The following is a 20841-nucleotide window of genomic DNA, read 5'->3' as shown; positions in this document are numbered from 1 at the left end:
GGGCATTAAGCTCGATTACGCCTCCGTATACCACCCTCAGAGAAACGGTTAGGTCAAACGGGCTAATGGCCTGATAATGAGCGACATCAAACCCAGACTAGTGCGATCCCTACGGGAGTCAGATAAACACTGGGTCGAGGAACTCAATTCCGTACTCTGGGGATTGCGGACTACACCCAATCGCACGACCGGATACACACCCTTTTTCATGGTGTACGGCGTAGAGGTTGTCTTGCCCTGCGACAGTACTCATGACTCACCTCGAGTGCGCATGTATGAAGAGAGAGAAGCTGAGCTCGATCGGTAGGATGACCTAGACGGCCTGGAGGAGGAGCGCGATATTGCAAAAGCCCATTCTGCATTTTATCAACAACAGGCTCGGAGATACCAAAGTAGAGAAGTGCGGGCCAAGATGTATAATGTCGGCGAACTCGTTTTACGCCTCCCCGAGAAGAAGAAGGACAAAGCTCAAACCAAAATGGGAGGTCCCCTTCATTATAGACGAAGTTCTCACAAGAGGAGCCTATCGCCTTCGCAATGCATCGGATAACCGCCTAGAGACGAATCCATGGAACGCTGCTCGGCTCCAAAGATTCTACGCTTAAGTTCGGCATGTTCCTTCTTTTTTCTCCCTCTTCATTTGTCTTTTGTTTTCTCGTTCTTATACGTTTCCCAGGATATGTTCGGATAGGCCAAACCCTTAAGGGATACACATCTTAAAATGTATACACCCCACCATGACTAGGGGCTTCTTTAACCAAAGCTTATTATTACTCAGAGCCTGGAGCTCAGAATTTATATGTCGTTTGTTTATATACAGTCTTTTGCTATTATATGCACCACTATGACTTAAGATTTTGCCAAGCTGGTTTGCCTCGCTCCTGTGTTTATGCCCTTCGTTCGCGATTGTTCGGCTAGGGCGTAAAGGGAGCACCTCTGCGATTGTTACAACCAAGCTTCAAAATATCGGATATAGGGTTCATATCGGTTTCGCTTTGACATATCGGATGTCAAATATCGGGTGATATATCGAACGATATGTAGATATATCAGAGAAAATATGTCTAGTTTTTTTTCATTTTTCTTGTTCAAAACATTTTATTTTTAGTAAATAAAGTATGATGCCAATGCTTTAACATAACACCTTTTGGTTCCTAGTTTATTGATTTGTTGGTTAAGAAATTATTAAGGAAAGATTCACAAAATCCTTACTCTATGATTAAAAACAATAACATATATACGCATTTGTACGGAACATTGTGCATGACTTTGATAATATATCATGAAGTTCTAAATGAATAATCATATTTCACTTATTTCTAATAAAGAATTGTTGTCATCTACATATTGTTCTATATCGGTGGACATATCGGGCTAGATATCGGCCATATTGGTCGATATTTCGGTCCATATCGGATGATATGTTCAAAAATGATATTTCCAAAATGATATGCTATGTTTATATCGGTAGAGCCCCAAAAGTGATATATCGGCCTATATATCGGTCGTATCGGCCTAGATTTTAAAGCTTGGTTACAACCGGGTAATCAGGACCTGTACCTCGGACGGGTCAAGCCGAAAGCTAGCATTCTTAAGAGAATAATTGGTCGGAAATCAAACGACAGATTGTTACATTCTTGTAACTCTTAAAAAATAAAAAAAATGCGGGACGGTTTTTCCGTAATTTGGACCAAAGCCCGGGCACGCACAATTACAGCATGCCAACCCAAGGAAAGGAACCCTTAATGGAACTATTCTCCTTGGAAGATGTTTCTTACATACGTAATATAACATACCTCTCGAACTAAAAAAAATTGTCTGTTCGAGCACAATGACTGGGTTGCCTGGTTTCCAGACATAATGAATGTTTCTTTCATTATAGTATCCGAAAACACTCCACCTTTTTGGTTTGGAGGTTAAAGCCGAAAGCCCGCGATGACAAATTTTCCACATGTTCGGCTGAAAATACAGGTTGATCATAAAGTATATTAATACATTGAATCGAATGCCTATTCCTTATCTATTCCATCTATCAGACTGTCTAACCTACCGTCTTCCTGTCAATATTTAGCAGCTATCATTACTTGGTCATACACCAAGTTCAATGGAATTTCTTTCCCTTCTGGTCCCTGCGGTCCCACTCGGGCCATATGATTTGGATCTAGCTTGGTGAAGCGTGTTTTCACCATCCCCTAGGCTTCTTGTGCGCCTTCACGACAGGCGGATGTCTTCCATAGCTCAAAGCAGTGCCGGGCACCTTTGAATAGGCTTGCCAAACCCTCCATACTCTCTGGAGGGGTATCGGATGGCCATAAACCCTTGACCATACTCCTCATGGCTTTTCGGGCCCGCGCATGTAGCACGGACAACTCCTTCAGCACGTCGCCTTGAAATCCAGACATTTCTTCTTCCGGCCGACCAGTTAATAGACCTGCAGCAACAGAGTTATGACATTCCAAATTGTGGACTAAACATGATCTCTATGGTGGTTTTGAAAGTCATACCGAACATGCCGCCCTTCAACTTCTCATCTTCTTTTTGAGCGGCCGATAGCTGGGCCTTTAAGCTCTCTATCTCTTCGGATTGTTTGTCTTTTTTCCTCCTCGTGTTTCTTCTTCTTGGATGTGTTCATTGCGGCCTTTTTCATTTATGCCAGTTCGGCGGTGACGGCGTTCAGCTGCGACTGGTTTGTTTTCAGCTCCTAGGATACCGCAATATTCTTCTCTTTGAGAACCTGCAGGTCATATCGATCCTTAAATTGGTTAGCTTCACCGCTTCAAGTCTCGGGGGCTACTGGCATATGTCTATCAAAATTGCACAAACTCTTACATGTATATCCTTTGAGAACAGCCGATTAACTCCGGCAAGTCCGTCTTGAGCGGCCCGGATATATGCGTCCACCGAGCTAAGTGCGGTAAATTCCTGCTCGGAAAAAGCTGGAGAGCGCATGGCCTCTTTCAGTCGCCGGTGATTCATTTCGCTCTCCACCTCGGAATTCGTGACAGATATGTCATCCGAATCCTCATGGGTTGGTGGAAATGGCATTGCATCAGCCCTCATCCTAGCTGACGAGTCCAGCGCCGGATTGGCTGACATTCGGCTAGCAGGGCGCTTTCCCATTGTCTGCCTCGTGCTCCTTCTGAATTAAAGATAGAAGGGAACTTTAACAATCCGAACTCATGCCTAGACACGTATTAAACGAATATACCTTTTTGAAGACGGTGAGGGTTCTACGGCGCTCCCAGCCCCCTTTTGTTTTGAAAGACTACCCAACGTAGGGTCCGCCCTTGAGGAGGTGCGGTCTGCCAACCGCTGGTATAGTGGACAAAGGTGCAAGTAGGGACTTCTTTTTGAAATCTCCTCGAATACTTATGATGGAGAAGGGATAGGGGCGGGGGTAGTCGACGGTAATAGCCACTTCTGAGCCGTCAAGGCTCACTTGATAAAACACCCCATCATCGAACTCTATGTATATATCCGGATCCTCGTGGAAGCCAGGGTCTTCGTCGCAATTGTGAACCTCTGGCTGTGGGGCAGGACAGTGAACGTCCTCGATCATCTTCCTCCATGACTGTTTTGTAACAACAAAGAACAAATTGGATTAGCATGTCGTGGCAGCAATAAGGCAACACAGGTAATCAAAATCTTACCCATTCAATGGGGTTGTACATGGAGTAACCTTCCCGACAGTTTAGGCGGAGGAAGTCTTCCTTTTCGCCCTTGTACAGATCGACCAAGGTCATGGCCAGTTCGCCGGGGTATCCGGACCCTTGCGTCTGTAACGGGACGCATCATCTTCTCTGTTGTAGCACCACAAGGGAGTTACTCTAGAATGGAGAGGCTGGACGCATCTTTTTATTGCAATGGCCATAACCTCGATTATCGAGAGCTTGGTATGGCTAATAGTCTGATCTTACTGACCAACCTTTTTATCTCCACACTGTCCTCCTCCTTGGGACTTCGGGGACGCCAGTTGAGGCGCTTCTTTAGAGGAGCGCTAGAAAATTCAGGAAGGCCGCGCCGAACTGGGTCTGGCAGTTGGACGTCATCCATATTAAACCAGTCTGAAGACCACTGTGGATATATCTCTTTGGGAGTTCCAATGGGGTATCCGGATCCGGCTATGCGCCATACTTCGGCGCCTCCCACTTCAAATATAGAGCCTCCACGATGGCGGGGGATGAGGCAAAAGAACTTTCTCCATAGTTCGAAATGGGCCTCGATGCCCAAGAACAGTTCACAGAGGGCAACGAAACCTGAGATGTGCAGAATCGAACCTGGGGTGAGGTTGTGCAGCTGGATGCCATAAAATTCCAATAGACCCCTGATAAAGGGATGGATTGGAAATCTTAAGCCCCACAAAAGGAATGGAATGAAGCACACCCTCTCCTCCTTGTTGGGGTTGGGGAATTTTTTAGCCATAACGTCGTTGCCAATCGAGGCAAATCCCGCTCAAACGGAAACTAGATCTGCGAGGGGAAGATATCCCTGCGTCTGGAGTCTGAGCAGCTCTGCCAATCACCCTCTTGAGGGCCATGGGGGTGCGAAGAAGATCCTGGGGCGCTGGCCATGCTTGGAAGCTTTTTGTGGCTAATCTTGGCGTTTTTTCTGCACGATGTGGATGGCACTTGGAGAATTTGACCTCCTTATATAGGCATTGTCCCTGTGTGACCGGGTGTTTTCTTTTCAATAAAATATTATAGACCGTTCACATTCACCCGGCGCGTGGAAATCAAGGCGATAGAGGAGGAGTAATAAAGGCGGAACAAGGAAGCCAGGGCCAAACTATTATCCGCCCAGTATACAGTGAAGAATCAACCTTGCAAAAGCCAAAGACGTAAGCGGATACTGCATTGTCTTTGAAGGCCAGTTCGGGGGCTACTGAGGGAGTGCTGGATAAGGGGTTCCTCCGGTGTCCAGGCTATGTGATATGGGCCGGACAGATGGGCCGTAAAGATACAAGGTAGAAGACCTTCCCCCGTGTCCGGGTAGGACTCTCTTAGGCGTGGATGGCAAGATTGATGTCCGGATATGTAATTTGCTTCATCTACAAACTGACTCTGTATAACCCTAGGCCCCTCGTTGTGTATATAAATAGGAGGGTTTAGTCTTTAGAGAGGATCAGAATTCATAGAGGCTAGACAGCTAGGGTTTAGCCATTATGATCTCGAGGTAGATCAACTCTTGTAACCCCTATACTCATCAAATACAATCAAGTAGGACATAGGGTTTTTACCTCCATTAAGAGGTCCCGAACTTGGGTAAGCATCGTGTTCCCTTTGTCCCTTGTTACCTTTGATCCTCAGACACATAGTTCGGGACCCCCTACCCAAGATCGGCCGGTTTTGACACCGGTAAAGGCCGACCCAGAGATAGGGTCGGAAAGAAAGTTCGAAGTTAAAGCTTCAGGATTTCTGGGCTCCTCAGGCAAGGCTGAGAACCCGTTGAAGGTCAGATCACCCCGGGTGTCGACGACATACTCTAGGTTGCCGAACCTGATTTCATGCTCATGGGCGAAACTAGCGACCTGGTCAAGGTGACCTGCTGAGTAGGCATGCAAAACGATGCCGCCAAACGGGAAGAGCTGGCTGGGAATGAAGACGTCCCCGGTGCGGACGGCATCTCTGATGACTAGGCGAGCCATTGCTCCTTCGGCGATCCCACAACGGAACTCTCAATGAAAGCACCAATGTTGGTGTGAAAACTAGTGGATCTCGGGTAGGGGTCCCGAGCTGTGGATCATGGATCAATGGGGAACAGTAAACGCAGGGATAGTATTTACCCAGGTTCGGGCCCTCTCGAAGATGTAAAACCCTATGTCCTGCTTGATTATATAGATGTGTGTATATGATGGTTACAGAGTTGATCTACCTCGAGATCGGATGAACTAAACTCTAGATGAGTAGGATGATGGTTCTAGCCTCTACGGACAAAACCCTCTGGTTTATACAGACAAAAGGGGTACCTAGGGTCACACATGGTCGGTTGCCATCAGGGAATAAACATGCCAATTTTTCTATCTTGACTTGGAGGACGCACCAAGGCTTCGAAGGTTTCCTTCCTGAACATGGAGTCGCCTTATAGCTCGGCCTTTCCAGTAATAGTTACAGAGCGGCCCACCTGTCCGGCCCATGAGAGGTAGACCGGCAGCCCGAGGACCCCTTAGTCCAGGACTCCCTCAGTAGCCCCTGAACTAGTCTTCGAAGCCGAGGTATCTGCTCTCGGCGTTCTAGGAACGGGGGTACCAAGACATGCCTGCCTACAGCCCACGCCGTGGCTCCACCAATGGCCCGGTACGGCCCGGCTTCGACAACAACAACTCAAGACCCTCGCGAGGGGCCAAGCCTCGCGAGGCGGACAACACGAAGACCTCCCTGGGGGCGGCGTCGCTAGGCTGGCTCCTAAGAAGCGGCGATATCTATGCAAAGGGCACCTCACAAGGTTCCCATGACGTGAGCCGTGACGACCAAGGCCAGGCGGGCACCAGCGGGTGCAGAGTACCAGTTTCCTCTTTGGTGCTAAAGAGGCAGGCGCAGGCGAGGAGTCACGAGGCATGAGGCAAAGGTTTCCACATCGGTGCAACAAGATCAAGACAAGCAGGACGGCATGACGGAGGTCACCAAGGAGCCCACAGCAGCGTCACCACCAGAGCCTTTGGCAGGCGAAGACTACTTTTGTCAGGATAAGTTGTACTAGTTGTGTCCCTTCAAAGTTGGCCGTTGTGGGATCCCTTCCCGCCTACATTTGGGAAGAGGACCAGGGCCTCTATAAATAGGACTAGCCACCACCATAGGAGGCAACTGATCTTGGACCGGATCCATTCCACCAAGACCATGCTCACCAGCTCGTAGAGCTCAAGAATACCTCTCCTCCGGAGGCTGTTCACCCATTCTACTAGTTCATCCTTAGCCCATGAGGCAATCAAGCGCACCACACTGGAGTAGGGTATTACACTACAACAGTGGCCCGAACCATTATAAACCTTTGTGTCTCGTGTTCTCCGGGTTCGTCGAGCTAGGCCGTGAGATCGTTGAGCGAGCGATCTAGCGAGAGAGAGAATCCTTCGTGTGCACCCCAGAGTTCGAACCTCACAAGGGTTTGCCGGAACCCAAAATCCGACATTTGGCATGCCAGGTAGGGGTGCGCCAAAGCTTCGTCTCTCTGTCAGCTTCACCTCTCCGTCCGGCCCCCATAGCCGGCGCCGCTCCTCCGACCGGACTGACGGACGCCCGCGACGGTGCCAAGGGCCTCAGGGCCCTCACCCCTGCCTTTCGGCAAGTGCAGTGGTCGCACAAGTTCAGGCCAGAGGTGCCGCCTCGCTATGACGGCACGGAGGATCCATCAGCCTTCCTGCTGGCGTACGTGGAGGCCGTTCTGGAAGCTGGAGGCAACGACAAGGTCATGGCCAACTAGTTCCCCATTGTCGGTGTCAAAACTGGCAGATCTCGGGTAGGGGGTCCCAAGTTGTGTGTCTTAGGATCGATGGGTAACAGGAGACAGGGGACACGATGTTTACCCACGTTCGGGCCCTCTTAATGGAGGTAATACCCTACTTCCTGCTTGATTGATCTTGATGAATATAGAGATTACAAGAGTTGACCTACCTCGAGATCATATGTTGTGGTCTAAAACCTGAGGGTATGATGAATAATGTCATAATGAATCTACCGACTAGCCTAGCCTTGGCTTATATAATGCACCGGAGGCCTAGGATAACAAGAGTCCTAGTCGAATACGCCGGTGGAGAGGAGTCCTTGTCTTGATCACCAAGTCTTGTGGAATCTTCCTCGTGTATACATCAGCTGTCCGAACCTACTCATGAGCAAACGACCAAGGGGGTCCTCAGCCCAGTCCAACTGATCAGAACGTGGTGAGTACCCCCTTGTCCAGGACACCGCCAGTAGCCCCCTGAACTGGTCTTCAAGTTGGGGATGCTCCTTGATTCTTCTGAACTGTTCTTCATCTTCGGTCGTCGGTCTTGAAAACTGGTTCAACAAATCATCTCATCTTCGATCTTGAGGATCGCTAAAGTGAATCCGAAGAGTTTATACGTCGGGTATCCGAGGAGCCCCTTTAAGTTATCGGCCTTTATCAATGCCTTATTATTATTTTTACGCCACACCTCGGGTTTGGAGTTGTTCCCGTGCGGTGGTGTCCTCTTGCATCTGAGCTTCAATGCCAGACTGCATTCGAGATATCTTTTGCAGCCGAGCACCAATGCTGGATTATATCCGAGCTCCAATGCTGGACTATATACGAGGTGTCATAGATCACCTTGGCTTGAAAAAGTTTGAAGGAGGTTTTCCGAGTTTAACGCCGAAAAGTTCTCTATGGAACGAGCCATTCGAATCCGAGTTTTATGTCGTTTAAAAGATTAAATCGAAATAAGCCGAGCTTAATGCTGGAAATGCCCTCTATGGAGCCAGCCACTGGCGCCCGAGCTTTATGCCGGACTGCTTCTGAGGTGGTGCACCACCCGACCGCGGGCTGATTCTTTGTGAATAGTTTTGATTGGTGCAATTTATTCTCTGCCGAGATATATAGCCAGTATATGTATATCCAGTAGCCCTCAAGGTGTGTGTCGGTCTAAAACCCTAGATGCACCTGAAGGAAAACATAAAATCGCTGATCCTAGTAGCCCCTGAGACTCAGGTCAATTTGCAAAATCGGCCTGAGGATCAACTCCTAGCTTGGCAGCATACGTAGGAATAGAAACGCAATGTAATATATTGGAAACAATGATTGGCGGACAGGCACCTTAGAAAGGGTTGTGAGAAGTCACCGTGATATATTATCTTGATGCTGGATAAGTCCCAGATGGTACTTATTACTGTCCGAAGACGCGCTTGCCCATAGTTCGGTCATGCCGAACACTGAGCACTTTGAATTCTCTGCATTGAATAAGCAATGTAGTAGCCCCCCAGCCACTGGTCGGGTGGCAACACCAGATCAGGGGATCAATGTGCCCCTTTAATATTTATAAATAATGAGCGCAAAGCCCTATAGCCCCCAAGCCTTAATGTGGGCACGGGTGGCCGAATTAAGGATTGATATCCGTTTGACAGAAAAAATTTGTTGTGTTTAACACAAACTTCTCGAAATAAGAATAAAGATCTCTTAAAGGGGCTAGAGCCAGCGAAAGCTGGGCTTGCCAAGGTTGGCCTCAAGGGGCTTAATAGATAGGAAATCGATGCCACTTGGGATTTAGGAGAGCTTTATGTAAGTTGCTCGGTTGTCTCAACGAGATTGTGCCCCTTGGTCTTTAATAGATGGGCTGCAATAAATCGACTTTACTCGCAATTTATGATCCTATGTATCCAAGTATTTTACATCGTTAATGCTCGGATCCGCATTGTACAAAACTTTCTTGACCGACCATCGGCTTCAACCTCCTCGGGCAACAGCCGGGGAGAGCTTGTCCTTCTTTATAAAGCCTTTATAAGAGCAAAGATTTACGACAAACAAGGCAATCCGGTCATACGGTTTTATAAACAAAGGTACACGAAGAGATATGTTATATTACGTTTTAACATAAGAAACATCTTCCAAAGAAAATAGTCCCGCTATCGGTTCCTTTCTTTGGGTCGTCATGCTTATCATGATCATGAAACCTCACCTCCGATCAATGTGGGAGGAAAATATTGAGGATTTAGTTCGGGGAAAGTTCCCGAACTCTATGGTATTAATGAACCAAAATTTTCACTTCCGTCGTCGCCGACCAATGTGATCCTTTAAGATTGCTAGCTTTCGGCTTCACCCACTCTGAGGTACTAACTCGGATGACCCGATAGTAACAATCATAGAGGTGCTCCCTTTACCGCCTAGCCGAACAATCGGGAACGTAGGGGTAAGCACAGGAGCCAGGCAACCCAGCTTGGCCAAAATCTTAAGTCAAATTGATGTGTATTTATGGCTTTATAACGATAATTATGGAAGCCAACGCTTGTATAATGAATACAAACGCTGATAATATATACTTATTTTGACTCCATTGCGACCGTTTATCAGTTGAAAGTGGCCCATCGTCGGCTTCTACCCCTGTGTAGATACTACGCAGGGTGTTTCCGCAATAACAAGACAACCCTTAGCCGACGTCTCGGTGCCCGGAAGGCGGTTGTGTTAGCAGAAATGAGACAATCAGATATGCGGGCTTTATAACTTTCACTTAGTCATTGGAGTTTAAAGTTGGGAGGCTAGCTACTAGCCCCTGGTTAGTGTTGGGCGACAGCCGAGGTCAAGCCGTAAACAGTTTGACAATGTTATGAATGGCCCGTCATTTAACACAGTCATCGGATCGCTGACCAGTTTACGCTTATTGTGACAGTCAGTTTTTGGCTTTCTCCACTAAGGTGCTTAACCATGCGAGATGGAAGCGCAATCGCAGTGGTTCTCCCTTTGCACACCTACCCGAACAGAGCGGAACGTAGGCGACAAGCATAGGAGCCGGGCAACCCAACTATTGACCAAAGACACAATTCGAAATCGATGCATACATAGCAATATCCAAGAATGTTTTTGGAGAATCTCTAAAGGTGTCTGGTGTTGCACTACAAGACTTATGCCGGAAACACACAAATAGTTTAAAAGTGCCATAGGCTCAAAAAGCCAAAAACTTATGTAGAAGCTTGACGTCCGGACTAAACCGAGATTTTGGTGCCAATCCGGAAATTGGTCTTTAAATAAAAATTGTGCTTCTGTTGTGCTTTAACATGACACATCCGATCTTAAGACTTCAAGCGGGTCAGCCTACGGCTTCAAGCTCCTTATCCCGAAGGCGGAGTGCTTCTCCGAGGCCAGTTTAGCAAACTGAACTCGAGCGGATTTAGAGAGAAGCTAGGCTATCCGGCTATTGACCATACACTCGAGTCGAAAAAAGGAGCGGTAGAAAAAAGACTTTGCAACGACCAAGAAGAAAACACATTATTATAGAATGGCTCGTACAAATTTAAGAGCCCCCAAGTGACTTGGGTAAAAGGATTTTATGTATAATGATTGTATGTACCGAAGTACTTATATCATATATGTGTTCACCCGAACATTAAATGCGTCTTAACCGACCGTCGGCTTCTCCCTCTTCGGTTAAGGGCCAAAAAGTGTTATGTACTGCACCTGTCGAGAATATCGACGGTGTTTCCGATAACCAGGCAATCAGGCCATAAGGCTGTAACAGACAAAGCGCGCTTAGGGAACTTATGTTATATTACTGACGAAGTGTAAGAAGCATCTTCAAACAAAATAGTACCCCCACCGATACCTTTCTTAGGTTTCTCATAGTTACTATGAGACTTGTGCAATAGATTTTCTGTACTTATGAGTTCCATTGTGTGCTGACCATGATTGAAAACAATAAGAGCACTAGCTTTCGGCTTCACCCAGTCTGAGGTCCGAGCCCGGATGACCCGATCGTGACAATCGCAGAGGTGCTCCCTTTACTCCCTAGCCGAACAATCGGGAACGTAGGGGTAAACACAGGAGCAAGGCAATCCAGCTTGCGGAACACTTAAGTCAACATGGTGCATATTGTGGCGTAATACACGAACGAGGAACGAAGCCATACAAGTATAATCATATGCAAGAGGAAAGGCTTCATAAAAGAAGCCCCCAAGCAAACGGGGTATTTGAATTTGTGTGTCACAAACAAAGTTTTGACAAGGAAGTTTTTCACAAACAACTTTTTGCCAAAAAAGTATAATGCTTGGTCGAACCGAACCAAATTTAAAACTGAAAGTTTTTTAGCATGAAAGCGACTTAGCTGGTTAATGCGTTCGGCATTGATGATGTGGTTCGAGCTTGATGCGGGACAAGGTTCCATCCCCCAAGCCGGTCCCGAGGTGGCGGAGCGAAGAGCTCGGCACTCCGAAGTGGTGACATAGCACGACCAATGCAAGCCGGAAGAGTGACGCCGAAGCCCCTGGCATGGGTTAATGAAGTGTTGACGAAGCCCCCAGTCCAGCCGAGGTGATGTGGTATGTCAGTACACCGAGGTGACAACACTGCCCGGCCCGAATCATTTACCTGTGCACGAAAATAGTGCAAACGGGAGATGATAGTAATAAAAAAATTGTTGCATAATTAATAATTTATGCAAAGTGAGTAATAAAAGAAATATGGCCTGTGCGCCGAACGCTCGATGAGGTAGAGCTCTCTCGGCGATGCCGAAGTCCCCGAGGCAGCCGAACACGTCGGTATGGCAACCTGACCAACAAGGTGATCACGCGAGCCGATTTACGCCAATTGGGACGACGGCGTCGGCTTGCTGAAGAGACCACGTGACGCAGTCGAAGTCCATTACCTGCACATGTAAAATAGTGCAGGCCAACAATAGTAATATAAATATATAAAAATCCTCGCGTAATTAATTTACGCAAAATAATTTATTTAAAAATATGTGGCCTGGCGCCGAAGTCAATGTCGATGCAGGGCGTCGGCGTGATGCGGTAAAGGCGTGGCAAAGCCTGAATTCACAGGTCGGTCCGAGTTCTGGATGCGGCGTTCGCCGAACTATGTACGGAAACTGACCAAACCACCATGCGGCCGTCGTTAATGCGGCCACCATTTGATAGACCTGTGTACAGATGATGGAACAAACCAGAGTAATAATTCCTTCGGAAAAATAAACCCAAACAAGCAAAAATTGCTAGGATTAATAGCACCTGGTTTATTTGTTGTAGCGGTCCGAAGAAAAGTGACTCCCAAAATTGGGACTGGATCCGCACACCCATTGCCTGATGGGAGATAAAGAGACGGCATGGCCATGCTGGAAAAGGTTGGCTCACCGAGGCAAAGCCCCCGGTCCAGCTAACGCGACGAAGCTGGTCGGCTGGTGACGCCGAAGTCACCGAAGTATGTTGATGAAGAAATAGCAAAGTCCCTGATCCAGCCGAGGTGTCAAAGCCTCCATGTCAGTCGATGAGTCAAAGCAGGTCGGATGGTGACGCCGAAGTCACCGGAGTAGGTTTGATGAAGATATGGTGAAGCCCCCGCTCCAGACAAGGTGACGGAGCAGGTCGGTAAGGAGACATTGCAGCTGCCAGGTCAGCCAAGGTATTGAAGTAGTTCGGCGTGATGGATATCGGCTCGAAGAAGCAACGGTGCAGCCATGCTGATGCAGGTCATAACTCGTGACGTGGTCAGTGCCGGCTTGATGAAGTGACCGTGCGGTGATGCCGATGTGCCCGCTCCGTGTAATCCATGGGGCGGCGAGGTTGGTGATGATTTATCCTTCGTGATGCCGAACTCTTGTTCGGCTTGCCGAGATGATGATCCAAAGAAGTTGAGCTCGGCTCAACAAAGCGACGACGTGTCTAGCGCAGGTCGGCAGCCGTGGAGCAGAGTTGTCCGGCTGGTTTGACACCAGCGCGATGGTGAAGATCATATTGGAAAGAAAAAATTAGTGGGATGTGTTTGGGAACAAAACACAATACCCCATACAAAACTTCCTTCAAAAGGGATGTCTGATATCCCGTTCATAAAAAGATGAACTCGGGTCAGATTCGTCCTCGCGCAGAAAATAAATCTGAAAAGTGATGCACTAATTAGAAGGTTCCCAGAGTGGACGGTCCGATCGAGCTAAAATTTTGAGGGGTGGTAGATATAGGAATTCAGCAGCCGATAAACGGTTGGATCTTCCAAAGGACGTCTGAGCTAGGTGCTGGACACCACGCTCCAAACTCATCCAGATTTCTGTCCAGATTCGACAGGGCTCCGGTATATCGGAGACCGGCGGAGATTGCTCCATCGGAACGCGGCGAAATTTTACAGTGTTGTTGTAGACTCAATTTCGCATAATTCCACTGAAGGAATCGTCAAAGCGATGCTCGAGGAGGTGGTGGTAGCGGATTCAAGTTCGCTGTTCGGGAAAACAGCACGGTCGCCCGAGGGCAATGTTGACGTTGAGCCCTCGAGCTCCATGGATGATTCCTCCATGATCTTGATAGAGATCAGAGTTGATGTTGACGAAGGCCCTCGTCCGAACATGATGATTGGAGGTAGGGAACAGTCCTCGGTCAAGCCAAGGTGACCAGCCGAGGCGGCGACGAAGACGCCGACGTCGCAGTTGATCTACAGGCGAGCCATTGATCCTTTTGCCGACCACACAGCGGAACTCTCAATGAAAGCACCATTGTCAGTGTCAAAACCGGCAAATCTCGGGTAGGGGGTCCCAAGTTGTGTGTCTTAGGATCGATGGGTAACAGGAGACAGGGGACACGATGTTTACCCACGTTGGGCCCTCTTAATGGAGGTAATACCCTACTTCCTGCTTGATTGATCTTGATGAATATAGAGATTACAAGAGTTGATCTACCTCGAGATCATATGTTGTGGTCTAAAACCTGAGGGTATGATGAATAATGTCATAATGAATCTACCGACTAGCCTGGCCTTGGCTTATATAATGCACCAGAGGCCTAGGATAACAAGAGTCCTAGTCGAATACGCCGGTGGAGAGGAGTCCTTGTCTTGGTCACCAAGTCTTGTGGAATCTTCCTCGTGTATACATCGGCTATCCGAACTTGCCCATGAGCAAACGGCCAAGGGGGTTCTTGGCCCAATCCAACTGATCGGGAGACGATGTGGTGAGTACCCCCTAGTCCAGGACACCGTCACCCATGGCCCTCGCTTGCACGCCGCGCGCCTGACTGCTCAACCTGTTAGGATCTTCCGTGGATTCCTGGGAGGAGTTGCGCAGCCTTTTGGTCGCACACTTCGCGGCGCCGGCGCCCCTCGCTGTTGCGGCCCTCGCCGGCGGCTCGCAGGCACCACCCTCGGACCGCCAGGTCAAGCAGTTCTTCCGCCAGATCGGCGCCGCCTCTGTGCTGCAGGGAGCCCCTCCGGGATGGGCGGCGCCCAAGGCCGACCTCACCTTCGACTCGGGAGACCACTCCGCAACCACTGCTGGCTCAGGCGCGCTCCCGATGCACTACACACCCACCATCTGCAACGTAGCAGTGACCAAGACCCTCATCGATGGCGGAGCTGGCCTCAACGTGCTCTCCGTGGAAGCTTTCGGCTTGCTTCACGTACCGTACGACCGGCTCTGCCCCACCAAGTCTTTCTCCGGAGTCGGTAGTGGTTCCACCAGACCCCTGGGGCAAATACGCCTCCCGGTCACGTTCGGTACCCGCGACAACTACTGCACCGAGCTTATCGACTTTGACATCGCACGCATCAGCCTCCCGTACAACGCCATCCTTGGGTACCCTGCCCTGGCTCAGTTCATGGCAGCGACCCATCTGGCCTACAACCTCATGAAGATGCCGGGGAGCAGCGACGTTCTCACCGTGGCCGTGGACACCAAAGAAGCCCTGACGGGTCTCAAGCTCGCCTTCAGGGCCGCCGCGGCGGTGCGCCCAGCCAATGGAGCTGCCCCAGGGGCTAAGGGGGCTGCGCCAGCGAAAAAGAAACAGCTATTCACTCAAGATCGGGCCAAGACGAAGCAAGTACCAGTCGAGGAGGACGGGGCCTCGGGAGCCAACTTCACCATAGGCGCCAAACCTCGATCCCAGACCAAGAAGAGGCATTGGTAAAGTTCCTGCGCGCGAACAAGGAGGTATTCGCCTGGGAGCCCAAGCAGCTGGTGGGGGTCCCGGGGGTAATCGAACATCACTTAAGGGTGTGCCCCAATGTGCACCCTATGAAGCAGAAGGCGCGACGACAGTCCACGGAGAAGCAATCCTTCATCGTCCAAGAAACCGCAAGCTACAAGTGGCAGGCATCATCCGCGAGGTCCGGTACCCGGAGTGGCTGGCGAAACCCGTCGTCGTGCCAAAGAAAGGCGGGAAGGAAAGCATGTGCGTCGACTTCACCAACCTTAACAAAGCCTGACGTCAAGACCCGTTCCCGCTTCCGCGCATCGACGAAATCGTCGACTCCACCGCCGTGTGTGACCTGCTATGTTTCCTGGATGCTTTCTTAGGTTACCACCAAATCAAGATGGCGGTGGAGGACGTGGAGAAGACGGCCTTCTTGACCCCGTGTGGAGTATACTGCTACACCTGCATGCCGTTCGGACTGCGCAGTGCTGGGGCGACTTTTCAGCTGCTGATGCACATCACCCTGGGCCAGCAGCTCGGGAGGAATGTCGAGGCCTACATCGACGACATCGTGGTAAAGTCTCGGGAGATGAGGACCCTCATTCAGGACCTGGAGGAGACTTTCGCCAGCCTGCGCCAGGTGGACCTACGGCTCTATCCGGAGAAGTGCGTGTTCGGCGTCCCCTCCGGCAAGCTGCTGGGTTTCCTCGTGTCGCACATGGGGATCGAGGCGAATCCGGAGAATGTTAAGGCGATAGAAGACATGAGCCCGCCGCAAACTCTCAAGGAAATGCAAAAGCTCGCGGGATGCGTGACCTCGCTGGGGTGCTTTATCTCCAAGCTGAGGGAGTGCGCCCTGCCGTTCTTCAAGCTGATGAAGAAGAAGGGCTCGTTCGAGTGGACCCCAGAGGCCGACCGGGCATTTCAAGACTTCAAGAGATACCTGACCAGCCCGCCAGTGATGGTAGCGCCTCGTCCTCTCGAGCCTCTAGTGCTCTACCTGGCCGCCACGCCTCACTGCGCCAGCGCCGCACTACTGACTGTCCGGGAGGAGCGCCAGGCCAAGGGCCCGCCGCGTAATGCCGCACCTCCAGCAAGGACGATGCGGCACCAAGACGGCGCCACTAAAGCCACAACGACGCCAGCAGATGATCAGGCCCTACAAGATGGCGCTCCTGGGACTGCGGTGGCCCCGATGGGTGACCAAGATCCTGAGGTCCCTCGACCTCAGGAGGCGTCCCAACCTTCGGAGGCCTCGGGCTCCATCGACGCTCCCACCCTCGTCGAGCACCCGGTGTACTTCTTCAGCATGGTGTTACGGGACACAAGGGCACGATATCCCATGTCATAGAAGCATCTACTCGCAATCCTAGTGGCCTCACGCAAGCTGCGTCACTACTTCCAAGGCCACCCCATTAAGGTCGTCTCAGCCTACCCACTGGAGAGGGTGCTCTGGAGCCCCAACGCTGCGGGAAGAGTCGCCGAGTGGAACATCGAATTGTAGGCGTTTCCGCTGGAGTTTAGCACAACCAGGGTCATCAAGGGAGCCACCCTCGTTGACTTTGTGGCGGAATGGACCGACGCTCCAGAACCAGAAGCAGGCGAGAACCGATCCCTCTCGCCAGGAAGTGAAGCGCCCGATGGCTGGGTCATGTACTTCGACGGCGCGTTCGTGCATCAGGGCGTGGGGGCTGGAGCCATGCTCATCTCGCCCACCCAGGACAAGCTCTACTATGCTGTGTAGCTTCATTTCCAGCAGGGCGAGAAGGTCTCCAACAACATCTCAGAGTACGAAGGCCTCATCGCCGGCCTTAAGGCTGCGGCAGCCTTGGGAGTGAAACGCCTCACCCTCAAGGGTGACTCGCAGCTCCTTGTCAACTTCTCCAACAAAGTATACGAGCCGAAGCACGAGCACATGGAGGCATACCTTGCGGAGGTACGCAAAATAGAGAAGCACTTCTTGGGCCTGGAACTGTAGCACGTGCCTCGCGGCACGAACAAGGAGGCCGACGAGATCGCCAAGAGGGCATCCAGACGCCTACCTCAAGAGCCTGGTGTCTTCGAAGAGCGGCTCTTCAAGCCTTCAGCAGCCTCTCTAGCTGCGGAATCTGCACCGCCTCGAGAGGAGCATCCCCCGCCACCAGCCTCAGGAGCCCCCGCCTGCGACCTGACCTCAGGAGCGCGCCTGCTCCTCGCGCTCGAGCCTCAGGAGGGGTGTTGGACCGAAGGTTTCAGGGCATACCTGGGGCGAGGAACACTACCGGAGAAGGAGGAGGACGCGGAGCGCGTGGCCCGGCAGGCTACAGCATATTGCATCCAGGATGTTGAGCTATACAGAAAACGACCAAATGATGTTTCCTTGCGATGCATCTCTAGGAAGTAGGGGTGCGAGCTGCTAGCGAACATACACGGTGGAGATTGCAGGCATCACTCGTCATCGCGCACCCTGGTGGGCAAGGCGTTCCGCAGCAGGTTCCACTAGCCCACGGCACTCAACGCAACTGAGCTAGTGAGATCCTGCGAGGCTTGCCCGTTCCATCCCAAGAAAATCCACCAGACGGCCCAAGGCCTCCAGACTATCCCACACTTGTGGACGTTCGCTGTCTGGGGGCTAGATATCCTAGGTCCATTCCCTCGAGCGCCCGGGGGCTACCGCTACCTCTACATCGCCATCGACAAGTTCACCAAGTGGGCGAAGGTAGAAGCCATCCACACCATCCCAGCCGGGTCTGCAGTCAAGTTCATCAAGGGCCTCGTAGGCCGGTTTGGGGTCCCTAACTGCATCATCACCGACAACGGCTCGCAGTTCACTAGCAATCTCTTCAAGACATATTGTGCTAACCTTGGAACACAGATATGCTACACCTCAGTGGCACACCCCAGGAGCAATGGCCAAGCCGAGCGCGCCAACGCGGAGGTCTTGAGAGGCCTCAAGACCAGGACCTTCAAGAAGAAGCTCGAGGCCTGCGGCAGGGGCTGTCACGACAAGCTCCAGTCTGTGCTATGGTCCATCCGCACCACCGCCACCAAGCCAAGAGGCGAGACCCCGTTCTTCCTCGTCTACGGAGCCAAAGCGGTTCTCTCTCACGAGGTTAGGCATCGCTCCGCGCGGGTCCTGGTGTTTGACGAGACACGTCAGGACGCCATGCAGGGGATGGACCTCGTGCTGGGGGAGGAACGCTGCCACCAAGCCTCACTCCGGACGACAAGATACCAGCAGGCGCTGTGACGGTATCACTGCCGCAGCGTCCGCTCCAGGATGCTCGAAGTGGGTGATCTCATCCTGAGGCGGGTGCTCTCCAGGGAAGGGCTGCATAATCTCTCACCCATGTGGGAGGGTCCGTTTAGGATTGCCCGCGTCTCCAGGCCTGGCGTCGTGCGCCTGTAGAAGCAGGACGGGATCCCCGTCCAGAACACCTGGAACATCCAGCACCTCCGGAAGTTCTACCCATGAAGCAAGGCCCAGTGCCTGTGAAGGTCTCCGCTCGTGACACTCTCATGTAATAATGAGTGGGGATGTACATGCCCCGGAGTCTCTGGAGTGCCGCCCTCGGGCCTCGGGGGCTCCCTCCCACGTCCTAGTGGCGGCACCTAGCTCCACGTTGGTGAGAAGACTAGACTAGGTGCCGGACGCGGCTGTTCATTTGCTTTCTATAGTTGGTTTGCAGCCCTTTTAATGGAGTTTGAAGTTCTGGTGTTTCCCGATTGCTTGGTTGAATCCCTTCCTCTCTCAGCTTCTTCGCTCGGTTCTTTGTTTTGTGCCAGGGAGAACGGCAGTTGCCCGACGCTGTCCCTCGCACGCCTCGCGCGGGGGCTGGGCAGGTGTGTGTGCGCGCTGGGGTAACCCGGTCATGGGCACACCTCACCAAAGCCCTGTCGCTCCAGAGCATCGACTCCACTGATATTCGCGAGGTGCCCTTGATTGAGCTCGTGATCGGTGCACCCTTCTAAGTCCGTGCCCCACGGGTACCGCGACGTAGTGCGCTAGGCCATGACCAGCCCATGCCTGAGGCCTCGCGCAAGGAAGGATAAGGATTTCCTAACGAATTTTTGCAGCTCCGCGGTACCTCCCGAGGTCAGTGGCTCCCGTGTCAGCAACGAAGGGGCCTCACCAGGTGCCAGAGGACGTGCCCTCACAAGACAGGAGCCTACCCCGGGTGTACCAAGCTAAGTTATCTTTCTACGTCTACATGAAGCACGGATACCACAACACAACGTGGGAACAATAAGCATGACATAGCGGCACGAAAATCACAGTTCGTTACACGCCCTCACAGGGCCCCATACTTGTTTCTTGAAATGCAGGAACAAAGGAGAGGACGGCCAAAAGCAGCGCCCACGCCCGCAGCAGCTTACGAGGGTCGGCTCCCAGCGCCCCCGGGACTCAGCCGGAGCCCTCCTCGCGCTTCACTGGGGTGTGGTGACGGGACGACCCACCACTGACCTCGAAGTGAGCTCGATGACGTGGCGGCTGGTCGTAGCCGCCGCTGCTGGATCTTTCACCGGAGGAGGAGCCGCTGCTACTGGACGAGCCACGGTCGTCGCCAAGGGCGAGTTCGCCCTCATCCTCGTCATGGCCATCGCCGAGGCCGAGCACATTGTCGCCGCCGCTGTATTCGGGGCAGCACCCAGCACGGCGACCGTCTTCCCCGAACACCCTCACGAAGAGGGTCGCGGCGCCGTTGTACTTGAACTGGAGGGTGCACCGCCTGCTCAGACCACGCGCGCGGGCGGACGTCTGCCAGCCGCAGGCTAGGTCCACATTGCCCGTGACGGAGACCTCCACCGCGACCCACGAGGCCTTGCTGCAGCAGCCGTCGGCCTACAGCCACAGGCCACCAGGACCCGTGGTCGGTAGCTCACCGGCAAAGGAGCGCGGAAGCTGAAGCCTGGTGCCGGCCGGGTTCTCCGACCACACGACGAACTCCGGCAGCACCTCTGCCGAGTGGAAGCATGGCAGGGGAGGCCGGGCAACCATGGCACGCCTCCCTTCGTCGGCGGGACTGCCACGTCTCGGGCGGCCCCCGCCGCGAGAAGAGACACCGCTGCGGCAGCCAGGGACGGTGCCGGACCACGAAGGAGTCCGCCCGTGCCCCGGAGGAACAACTGTCGGGGTCGCGGCGTGCTTGCGAGGGCGACCACACCCCCTCTTGGGCGGAGGCGAGCCGGGCCCCTCCTGGCGGGCCTTTCCTTTCTCCGCGGCTGAGAACCTCTTCGTCGGCGCCATAGATACGGCAGCAAGACGACGAAGCAAGAAGGAAGAGGAAGGAGTGTGTAGCGAGAGGAAGGAGATACCGCCCCTCTCCCC

Source organism: Aegilops tauschii, chromosome 7, assembly GCF_002575655.3.
Source record: "Aegilops tauschii subsp. strangulata cultivar AL8/78 chromosome 7, Aet v6.0, whole genome shotgun sequence".
Classification (NCBI taxonomy): Eukaryota; Viridiplantae; Streptophyta; class Magnoliopsida; order Poales; family Poaceae; genus Aegilops; species Aegilops tauschii.
The sequence above is the reverse complement of the archived record's forward strand: the minus strand, read 5'-3'. Positions refer to the sequence as shown.